We start from the raw sequence: 12,054 nt of genomic DNA on the forward strand, positions 1-12,054 counted from the left end.
AAATCAAATGGACGTAGACTAATAACAAGGACATGAATACAGGAGCACATCAGCTTCAAATGTTACAAATTCTCACCTATTCCCACCTTAACCCTTACCAGGATCCTTAATAGCTGCTTCAGACACAGTATAGTGCAAATACTTCACTCTAAGCAAGGTCAAACTTTTATACAAAATTCACCAATAAATAGCCTCTGTTCTACAGCTGCATCAGTGGGTGCCCTGAAATTATTTTTCTGAACACTATTTCAAGCCTGCCCCATCAGTTGTGCTTCACCCAAAGTTCAACCCTGATCCCAGCTGTAATCTTGAGTTGGGAACCTCTGCCTGCTCAGGGAGCTGCTGCCCAAATCAACACTGAAGTCCCTGGCTTGGCTGGGAATATACCCAGCTCGCTGGTCATTGAGTCTCCACTCTCTACCCTGTGTATGATGTTGACCTCACCACAATCTCACACTTAAATCCTTCCTAATTGTTTCATAGTGACAAAACACCAGAGCAAACCCAGGTTGCCACCAAGTTCATCATGCCCTCATAGCTCATCCATGTACCCAATCGCAAATTTTGGCCCCTTTTTTTCTGAGACAATTTTAACAGCAACTAGGTGGCTGACCAATTCTACCCTGTTCTCTGCAGAGTACGAGATACCCAAATTTTGTTATTCAAAATCAGTTCATGCAGATTTGGGATGTTTTCCAGTGAGATATTGCAGAGAGCCACATGTGGTTTTAAAGTCAAGAAGCAAAATGGTTTCTTAGAACAAAGCAGAGAAACCCTGCTGCCTCTCAGCTCTTCACTGCTGCCAGCCCCAAAACCCTGCAAAGCTACTGTGCACCCCATGGCAGTGAGAAATAGATAGGTATGGTAGCTTGGAGCATTTGGGAAGAAGGAAAACTGATTCCATGATCTACTGCAGTGTTTCTGAACTCTCAGAGGAGGTTCCATCATAAGATGATGCCAGGTTTTCATAACACTGACTTTTGGAAGGGAAGAGGAAACTGACCTAGTGCTGTAGTAACTGACTGGTTTTGCCTTACATCAAACTGACTCACCCTCTGATACCAACTCACAATTCTCTCTTAATTGGGAAAATCACTAGGATAGTACTCACTGCCAGAATTCTGGGTCATAAAGTCATTCTCTGACTCAGAAGAAGGTTTACAACAGCTGTGGCAGTGATATGTACTGTAGGTGAGTCATATTGAACTATTACCAAATACATAACAACCTTATAAAACAAATACATAATACATTCTTTGTTCTATAGCAAAAGATTTGACAGTGCTATATTGTCCATTCAGTTTTCAGGAATACTAAATTTAAAAAATGAAGCTCCTAAGACACTTCTCCCCACAGAAATCAAAAGCAGCTTTTTTTACATTCAGAGGCTAAAATTTTAGCTGATATAAATTTTCTGGCAGGCATTAAATTTGTGGAGGCATACTGCTTTAAAACAGCTCAGAATGTGACTCTAGCTTCATGGGACAAAACCCCATGTTTATTGATTATATAACTGCAAATGCAGATATGTCTCAAGTGCAGCATGCAATGTACGTATCAGCATATAACAAAATTTTCCATGCATATTCAGAAGTAGAAAATGTTATTTTCAATTTAAATTGTATGATATTTAAATAAAAAATAAACACATTTGGATGTTCAAATTAAGAACTCCAGTGAATAAAACCAAGAAAATACATAAAATATTAATTAAAGGAATTAGTGATTTTCAGTGAATGGATAGTGAGGCAGCCACTTATTTTGTAGGCCCCCACTACCTGAACATTTAATGCTTTGACTGTGCAGTAAGGCTACTAAAACTAACACCACAAACCAAACTCAACAATAGTCATGCCAAAGCACTGGGGACAATCTCTGGTCTCCAGCCAGAGATTGCAAAGTGTGTGTTTAACAAGTCACAAGCATTTTTTGGACAAGTGATCTGAGGGAAAAAATGGATTACAAGGCTACACCACAGTACCAACTAATCACTGGGAAAACCAAGTGGGCTTTAAATGAATTTTGAGATTGTTTCCTCCCTCCTATTACTTCTAGATAAGAGTCCTAGTTCAGGTATTAGGTGCTGGGTTTTTATGAGCACAAAATGAATTGCCTTTGGTGAAGCAAAGTGGGTTTATAGATGAGGAACCAACCAGTAGCTGTAGCATCTCTAGGGCCACAGTCATGTGTCTGGCTTGAGGAGCCATCAACTTTCCACCTTCTGCCCTGTGGGAACAAACGCAGCAGAGCATCGCAGTGTCTTCAAGCAGCCTCTCAGCCCGCTCTGAGCAGAGATGCCGGGGGTGCCGCTGGCAGTCAGGGGCCGCCGGCTCCCCTCCCTCAGGAGCCCACAGCGGGGCAGGGGCTCCCCTCAGCCGGGGGCTCCCCATAGCGCGGGGCCGGGGCTCCCTCCCCACAGCGCGGGGCCCACCTGGACCGGCCGGGCTCGCTGCCCCCGGGCACCACGGCGGCAGCGCTGCCGGGGACCGGGCCGGCTGCTCCCGCTCGCTGCCTGGCTCTTTCATTCATGCTTTCTCCTTCGCCATCTCCCTCTCCGGCTGAGGGGAAACGGGAGCGCGCGTGGGCGGCCGCTGGAAGGCTCCCTGTCAGTCAAGCGGCCGAGCTGAAAAGAAGGCGAGCGAGGGAGAAGGAGGCAGAACAGCTTTCCCGGGGGAGGGGGCGGCTGTTGTCGGCTGCCAGCCTCGCAGCCCTTCCCGGGGGCATCTGCAGAGACGGGGTGGGGGGAAGGCGGGAGCGGTGTTGCACCACAGACCTTTCCTACCGCTCGTCTCCTGTATCCCCCTCCCCACGCGCACCCAGCGGCGACGGGGCGGGGGCCAGCGGCCGCCCTGTCTGACGAGCACCGGGCGCAGGGTCCGTACCCTCGGCTGCCCGTACGGATCTACCGGGGCAGCGGAGGGGGGCGAGCCCGGGGGGGTGTCCGTGATGGGGGGTACGTGGGGCAGCGTGTCCCCCTCAGCTTCCCGCAGGACCGGGGAACTTCCTCAGGCTGAGGGGCGCTCCGTGATGCCGGCACCAACCGCAGCACATGGGGCTGGCGAGGGGAGGCTTGGGGCAAGTTGCACGGTGTCGGGCGGGGGGGCGGCCCCGCGGCGGGCTGAGGTGGGCTGGCGCTCGGTACCGGCAGGGGAGGGGAGCGAGCGGCTGCCGGCGGCCGGAACGGGGCTCTGGTGCAGCAGAGCCGGGAGAGAGCCCGCTGCCCCACCGCGCCGCAGAGCTGCCTTTGTGCTCCCTCCGCACCTGAGCGCCAGGCTGGGAGGGACGGCGCAGGTGGGGGCGGGCACGGCAGCAGCTGCGGCGCATCCCCGGAGCCGGGGCGGGGAGGTAAGGCGAGGCTGTGCCGTGCTGCGGCGGCTGCTCCCGGGGCTGCGGGGGGCGGCTGCACGCCGGGGGCTGCGCCTCCGGCCGGCGGCGGGGGCGGCGGGCAGGGCACGGCACGGCACGGCACGTCCTTTGCTTGGCTTTTCTTGCAGCCGTTTCCCGTTTCGTCCTGCTGCGCGCAGAGAGATGCAACAGCGGCAGCCCGGTCCCCCGGGGAAGGACGGGGCTCGGAGGTGGGCGAGTGGCATCAGCCCGGCCGGTGCGCGGTGGGGATGCCGGACGAGGGGCTGGGGCCGGGGGGAGCAGCCGGCGGTGCCCTGCCGGTCCCGCGGTGTCCGCGCAGCCGCCCGCGGAGCGCTGAGGCGGCCGCAGCCCGGCTCGTCCGGCGCCGCTCGCACCCCCGGGGCGCCCGCAGGGCCCGGGCACGGCGGCGGCGAGCACAGGGCTGGGCTTCTCCCCGTGTGCTCCCGCCACAGAACGCCGGGATACGCGCAGCGGATGCCGGTGTACGCGCCTAGCGGACCTCGCCCGGGAAGGGCCGGGGGATTTGGGGGAAGATGCTTTCGAGCCGGCACAGCCGGTAGTTAACTACCGGCTGCAGTTAAAATTTTAGTAGCAGCAACAGCTTTGCGATGCTTTCCGGGAACGCTGCTGCCTGGGAGCTGGTATTCCGGGCGGCCCGCGGTACGCCGGTGCTCTCTCCTAGATGGCAGTGCTGAGAGCAGGATAGCTGCCGGTGTAGGCAATAAAGTGCTGGGAATCTGGAGACCTGTGCAGGATTTTGGCAGAGTTATGGGTGGAACGGAACAGCATTCACATGTGCCCTGTGAGCTTACTTGCAATTAAGACAATTTTTTTTTCTTCAAATTTTACATATGGTTATCTTGTTATGCAATTGGGTTTCAGTGAGACTGTGATTGTTACGTTATGAGAGAAAGGAAAAACAAATTTGGTAAGTTAAGCCTTTTGTATTGCAGCGTTATTTACAAAGTTGCCGAGGTTCAGATCCAGTTCCGCTGGCTGCCACCTGATTTGGCAATAATGTACAGCTGGTGGTCAGGTTCTGTGTTTGTGTTAGAGCAACAAATCGCAAATTCAGATCAAATGTGGCTGCATTATCCTCTTTTTCTTCCAAAATTTTGTGTATGCTGAGGAATCATTATTTTAAAAATTTGATCACAATGTTTTGTTAGTCAGTTTGAGATGATAACTTCCTTGTTGTATAAATTGTGCCGTTAATGGATCAAGTTCAAATCTCAGACAGACCCAGAGCTCACATTGATTTCAACACAAGTTGTGTGGTACATAGCAAGAGCACTGAATTTTACTGTGTGGGATAGCTGAAGCAAATTTTCTCACTTCTTGCTCTAGTTCCAGTTTGTTCCTTTGGAGTAGCAGAATGTAGTGATTTTGCCAACGCTCTCATTGATATATTTGAGTTAGTGTTGTATATCTGAAGCCAAGGACAGTTCAGGGGCTCAAGACATGCCTATTGAGAGACAAAATTTAGCCAGTTGACTTGAATGTGGATAAAATGGATGTAAGAACTCTTACTCTACATATGTTTACAATAAGTCCAAATGTTCTCAGTAGGTATGTGCAGAAAGGCAAGCACATCACATTTAGTAGTTTTATTCCTTTTGTTATAATTGAACAGGCATTATTCTTTGTAGGATTGTGTTGTTGATTTGTTAGGGGTTTTTTTACTTCTTATTTAGCTGTATTATGGTTTAAGGGCTTTTAAAATGTTTGTCACTCCACTGCAAAAAGAGTTGCCAACTGGATGTCATGCATATAAAACTAGAACAAGAGCCTTTGAATAGCAAAACCATCAATTTAGTAACAATTTAGTGTGATAAATGGCAGAATGCACAAAAAGAATGCAAATCTGAACAATTATAGCATGCTTCTTTTTGGTATTAATATTGATTAAGTACAAAGCATAAAAGGCAAATAAACACATACAGCTTTTAAGTGCCTAAACTTGTTTGAAATGGAAGAGCCATTTTCTGTGGGGTTTTTTTTTTGTCTTATGTGGTTTATGTTTTTTTTAAAAAGTGGGGGGTGGGGAAACAATCAGAGAAGTTTTTACAAGCATTTCTTTTGTTTTCTGGATCTCAGAATTCCATTATGTAGCAGGATGCTTTCCAGTATCTGCTTTCTCAGTATCTGGAAAGGCAGATGTTGCTGCAGCAGGAGCAATTACACTGATTTGCAGCACAGTAAAAAAAAAAGAAAAAAAAAAAAAATCAGTTCCTTCTGCCTCAGTCTAAAAAGGTCAGCCATGCAGCTCTGGTTTGGGCATGTCAACAGAAAAGATGAGACAGGGAAGTTAAGCTTGTTCAACAAAGGGAGTGAAGTAATGTACAGTTAAGAAATTTGTGTTTCAGGAATAAAATGAGTAAATTTGCCTCACCAACTGCACTGAAGAATTTCGCCTGCTTGGCTTTCCCTCACCATTGTCCATGAGCCAAGCCTTTCTGAAAGGCAGGGAGTTTTGCTAGGTTTGGTTGGTTGTTAGCTGCTTAAGCAGACCACTCTCCTGTGGAATTTTGAGTCCAAAAGCAGAAGAGGCAGTGGACACTAGAGATATGTAGGCTTCTGTAGAAGAGCCTTTCTTACTTGTAGCTTTTCAAAAGGTGCACAACAGAATCCTACAGCTGGGAATTTTGCTTTCACACTTCTTTTTCACTTCTCTGCTTACCCTGTGTAGGCCACAGCAACATATGACTGATGTGACCCAAGATTCAATCTATGATAGGACCTGGCTTCATGGTTTAAATTGATGCTTAGAGAGTTTATCTTGAGATTACAGAGATAATGTGTTTCTACTTTAGAGAATATTTGGACTTCCTTGCAAAAAGAACATGCAAATGAAATTTAAGAACTGATTTGCACTAAAGCATCCTTAGCAGAATAAGGCCAGAAGAGATGCAGAGTATGTATCCATGCCACCACATAGAGAGCAAGCTATGATAGCCAAGAAAGACAAGGGTTTTGACCATCTCTGGAAGGTTACAGTGGTTATTATCTCAGCATGGAGTTAATGTTCTTTTCAGACTCCCCTCTTGATTCTACAGAACCAGACTGTCCTGTTATTTTGAGCACATTAAAGAGCTAGTATGGTAATAATTAAGGTCTTAGAAATCAAATTCAAGCTCCTTTGTTGTGAGAGTCCTAATCTGTGACTAGCTAGAATGCCAGTAAGTCCTATGTTATTGGTTTATGTCTTTTTTCCTTAGTCCTTCCTTGTTTAGTGACCTGCTGCATGTAACCTGATTCCTAACCTCTTTGGGGCAGGAGCAGCCTTTCCTAAGTTGTTTCAGTAGGGCTCAGATCCTTGTTTGTAGCTCCAGGAGATGGATGTAATAGAAATTGGTAACCCTGGTTTAAGGTCATGAGTAGCTGCCAAAAATATTTAGTATTTTTAGGAGTTGGATCTCTAGCATAAAAATTTTATTTCTTGTTTGTTTTGTGATTCAGTATCATATTTAGTTTCATTCTGTGTTTTTTTTCTGTGTATGTGGGTAGACAGTGCAACTTTCTGTATTTTTACAGAAATTCTCTCCTGTGGACACAACTGCCTGTGCCAACAGGAACTAATTTTTGACACAAACTCACCCTTCAGGTATAAGCAACTTGCTTAAGTTACAGGGAGATTGTGACCTCCCTTATCTATCATCAGATAAGTACCTTTTGTTATTGCAGTACATAATAAAGCCACTTAGACCATCTTTTAGAAAAGAATTAAATATGTGAGGCTGGGCTCAAAGAGCATTGAGTACCAGCAAGAGTGAGAACTAAGTGTAATATATTTTATGTACATGCATTGCTTTAGGATGATGACTGTTTTTGTAATCCTGTGTGTGCAAATTTGTTACCTCCAGATGGGCCAGAGTTTCAGGCAGGTTTTGAAAGCTCAATGGGAAGTTACCAGTCACTGAAGTGTGCAGAGCCTGCTCCTTGCTAGTTTTGCCCACTGCCATACCCATAGCTAACATGTCACCATCTAAACTGATGTCTATGTGGATTCACTGCTTCATCAAACTGCATAAGCTCTGACACAGGTAGCCTTAATTACACTGCTTTTTAAAAATCATTCAAATGTTGTAGTCTGCATATTGCTAGAATGACTGTCTACAGATCAGGTTTCATTAGAAGTGCTGATGAGCACCCAGGAATCTGAAGGCAGCAGTTTTGTGCAAGATAAGAATGTTCCTTAAAGAAGTTGATGGAGGATAGAGTTCCTAGCAGACACTGACAGTATAAGATGTCACTGTAGTCTAGCCTGAAACTGTATGTCTAAACAACAATTGGATGTCCTTGACTTTACAAGAAGTTTTTGCACTGAAGACACTTAATAGTGAGTAAGAAACAGCTTTCAGAAGCCATGTAGATATGTTTGTTTCTATTCTGTTGCATTATTATGACTATGGAGCAGTTAGGGTTTTTTTAACATGTAAGTGTGAATTGAAAAATTCTACATTAGAGGAAGACATTTAATTTATCCTGGTGAAGCTGTGTTCTGCACTTTTTTTCCAGAACTGCTTGGAAATCAACAAAATGGATGGTGTAAGCTGCACAACATCACTGGTTCCCAAGGATTCTCTGTTCCAAAGCTGTTGATGCACTTGCAGAAGCTTCTTTGAAACTTGCAGCTGACAAAGGACAAAAAGTACTTTATGTAATTAAATATGCAAAATATCTCATATGAATGATTTCCATACCCTTGCAGAACTTTTTTTTTTTTTTTTTTAATTACTGAGGCCTTTTGTGGCATAGGCTGCTGTCAGTAGGGAACAGGTAGGAAGTTGGGAGGCCAGGACATTAACACTGCATGTGATGCCCTGAAATACATTCCATAGTTGTTACTATAACATTAAATACAAACCCAAGACAATTTTTGGCAGATAAATAGTTGATCACAGCTCTAGGGAAAAAACAATCACTTTTAGTGGGCAAGTCCAGTGAACTTGGATTTTTCAGTTTCAAAACATGGAAGAAATTTTATCTCTGTCTAATATTTCCTTTCATCTTTGTTATGCAATTCTTGTAAAAAAAAACAAAAACAAACCAACAAATACAGAAAGAATCTTGCAAAATAAGGTTCTATTTGTATTTGTAAGTAGGCAGTTATCAAATGCTGTCTCTCATCCCTTTGTGACCCTGAGAGATGCGGGAGATGGATTTATTTAATTGGGAAATTGAGAGCTAATCTACATATGGAAATTCACAAACATTAGCATATCAAGCTTATTTTCTACACACACGTAGCCCTTATGCAATCAGACTGAACTGGAAGTGTATATGCCTGAATATTTGGAATGGCTACTCTGGTGTGTAGACAGACTCTTAGATTTGAATTAGTATTGCAGCAGTTGGTGAAATCAAATCTAAACCTAAAGAAGAATAAAACAATGAAAGATGCCTTTATTAGTGCAAGTAGAGATGTAGCAAGATCTTTGTGATCATGTGCTCGTTTTCATCTGGGAACCCAGTATGAGAAGTTGAGGTTAAAAATCCTCCTAGATATCCATTCCTTAGTTTGTTCTGTATATGTTGAGTGAACAGAATATTTTAAATTTAGAGGAATACTTTGTATTTACAGCTGCAGGTAATGATGTGTCTTGTGTTGCTAGTGCAGCCAAGTGACTCCGTGAGGTTGGACTCAATCCTTGTGGGTCCCTTCCAACTCAGAATATTCTGTGATAAACGTTTGTAACTTCTTGAAATACATGTTTACTGAAATCACAATTGTATCTAGAAATCTCAATGTCCCTAGATCCCAGGAGTTCTGTCTGTCTGGAGATGTTCTTTATTCAAATGTGAGGGGTACAAATAAAGATAACTCACATTAAATGGTATTTAGAATTAGACATTTGAAAATTGGCATATGAATAGCACTACTGTGTAAAATCAAGTCAGTTAAATATAAAATTGTTTTAAATAATTGAAAAAGGAAGAGTAGGCATGAACAGTGGGGACTGTTGATGCAAAGGAACAAACAAGATGCTTGAAGGAAATTGTTTTTTAGACAAAGTGAATTATTTGTTAAAAATCAGTAAGCAGTTATATTTTTTTTTATAGTGCACAAGTTTTGTTTCTTATGTCATGCTCTGAAGTAATTGACAGTGGAGTATTTGCACGGTGGGACCACATCAGCCCATGAGTTCATTGCAAAAATAGTCAAAAGACTTATTACAACAAATTAAGCCTGACTTGTGAGAAAATATGGCCTAAAACTGTTACTGAATTTAAATTGAAAAACTTTTCTAAATTGAGGAGATATAATTTAGGATTTTTTTTTTTACTTTAAGTTATTTAATTTTTAATTTTTTTACAACCTACCCATAATATTTCTGACTTTCTTAGAAGCTGAGACTTGAAACTTTCACATTCTTAAAGACTGAACAGAACCATTTGTAATATGAGGTTTGTACACAGCTCCCTTCATTATTGAAACTATAGCATACTACTTAGGTTACTGCTTCTTATATAGTTTAGTTCCCTTCTAATTTATCCTCTTAGCTTAATTCCCTTCTGATTTCACCTCTGAGTGAGAGTGGCTTAGATAAATTTAGGCGATGACTTCATTTGGACCAGTGTACACATCACTTTCAAGATGATCTTCCTCCCCCCCCCCCCCACCCCAATTCTGCACTCCAGAAAATAGCAATCCTTGTGGTTTCTACCCTGAGACAAACATTTCCTTTTTCCCTCTAGATAGTTGCTATTCCACTATTCCACTGTTCCTAACACCAGTGTTACAAGCCTCTAATGGTATCCTAGAGCATTAGAAAATACAAATGCTGGCATTTGGTAAAGAGCTCTTCCAAAACCAAAACCATTGAGGGAAAAAGCTCTGAGTTTTGCACAGTGAGAGTGTTTGTTCCAAATTTTATCTCTTAGCTGCTATAAATAATAACCATTTTCATAATAGATGACTCGCAGTCTGTAAAGCAGGTCATTCCAACTATTACCTTATTTCTCTTCTGCTATTTCAATGGCAGAAGATTTTTAGCAGCCAGCAGCATTGCAGGTGGATGTTGACCACTTCATGGATGCAAGATAAAGGGAAGGCTCCACTGGGTATAGGAAGCTTTGTGTCCTTTGGCAAGGCAAGATTTAAAAGGCCAAACCAACAGTTAGCTTGGATTTTGTAGCCCCACTCTTGCCTCCCACCAGCTTGCCTGGAGCACAGCTTTACTTCATTTGTGTGTAATGAGAGTTGTCAAGTGAACCTTAAAGGGATGGGGAGAACAACACTTGAGTTTCCTCTTTGAGAGAAGTCCAGGGGAGCAGAATGGCCTATTGGACCTGCTCACTGACCCCAGCTGGTCTGAAATTTGGGTTTTTACAAGCTGTCCATGGGTTGCAGGTTGGCAATTGTCACATGCAGCTGTGGTGACAACACAAACAGCAGAAGCTTTCCCACACAGATACTCTGGAGACCTGTTCTTACAATTAGCTGTTGATCAGCTAGTACTCAAAAAACAGGCTACTGGATCTCCCTGGATGCTTTCCATGTGTTTTGTTTTGCAGCTCATACTGGTGTCTTGGAGTTGACCACAATTTTGGGATAAATAAAATATAGGCATGCACTCCAATAAAATGGTAAGGAAAGCAGACCACTGCAGGCCTGCTAATGGCATTGAGAATCCATATGGGCTTGAGATTTTTCTCCACTCTTGCAAGATTTAGGTCATAATGTTTAGGTCAGGACACTTAGAAGCAAGCTAGGCCTCTTGATTCAGCCTCCCTAAGAGAGTGCTTGTTTTACCAGAGATGTTATTTGAAGCATTCTTGGTACGTGATACCACTTTTGAATTTACTGTCAGTTCATTGATTTGCACTTGCCTATTTGGTTTGGTTTTTTTATTGGTTTGTTTGTTTGGTTTTGTGTTTTAATACAGGTAAATAAAGTATGCTTAATATGTTTTGGCTTTTTTTTTCTAGCATTAATCCAGAGATTCTGGGGGAGGGAAATAATTGTATTCATCAGGCAGTGCATTTTTTTCTGGTGGTTCTGCAGAGTCCTTTTTTGCATTTAGGAACTTGCTGCTTCCTTTCTTTACCTTGACTGGTTAAGTATGGCTAGGTTTGTTTATTTTCTTTTGCAGAATGCCTTCCATTTGGTACTCCAAGAGCATCTGTTCCCTCATTTTCAGTATCAGTAGCAGTGTACATTACCAGACTGGGGCTTGGCTGAAGTTCCTTCAGGAGCAGATCTCTCCCTTGCCAGTGGAGATCACTGCCACCATACCAGTACCATGACTGAAGCCTCTGCTCCTTAAGTCTCAGAATAGCAAGTCAGAGAGGTGGAATAATTTAAGTAGTTGCCTTGTTTCATTCCTCTTCTAAACATGGAAATCGGAGCCTGCAAACACTTGTAAGATGAAACGTTGGCACAGACATGGTAATTTCTGTGAAACTGCAGATGTGACTACTTTGTTATGAAACTGCTGGGAGCTTCAAGAATTATTGTAACAAATCCTGTGACTAAAAAGCATGTAATGGCTATTTTATTGTGCTGATGATTACTTTTGCACTTCAGAGTCTGTTTGGAATGGTCACATAGTTAAAATAGTTATTATCTTCTTTTAAATTACAAGAGGACTTTTCTCATACTTGTATGATGCCTGACTTGCACCAACAGGCACAAGCTGAGTGCCCAAATGCTGTCTGTATTTCAGCCTCTTAGTTAATTGTTTA

The 12,054-nt window shown here is 43.7% G+C and overlaps 1 protein-coding gene across 5 annotated transcripts in view; it reads left to right on the plus strand.

Moving 5' to 3' along the window:
• Positions 1 to 2,561: 2,561 nt before the first annotated feature.
• Positions 2,562 to 12,054, plus strand: part of PTPN5 (protein tyrosine phosphatase non-receptor type 5) — a 74,337-nt gene continuing 64,844 nt past the window's right edge. For 2 of the 5 annotated variants that reach the window (XM_079308431.1, XM_079308435.1), the window contains exon 1: positions 3,353 to 3,575. The gene's annotated coding sequence lies outside the window, so the exon portion shown is untranslated. The other 3 variants (XM_079308434.1, XM_079308432.1, XM_079308436.1) reach the window with 3 other exon arrangements.

This window comes from Erithacus rubecula (assembly GCF_903797595.1).
Source record: "Erithacus rubecula genome assembly, chromosome: 6".
Taxonomy (NCBI): domain Eukaryota; kingdom Metazoa; phylum Chordata; class Aves; order Passeriformes; family Muscicapidae; genus Erithacus; species Erithacus rubecula.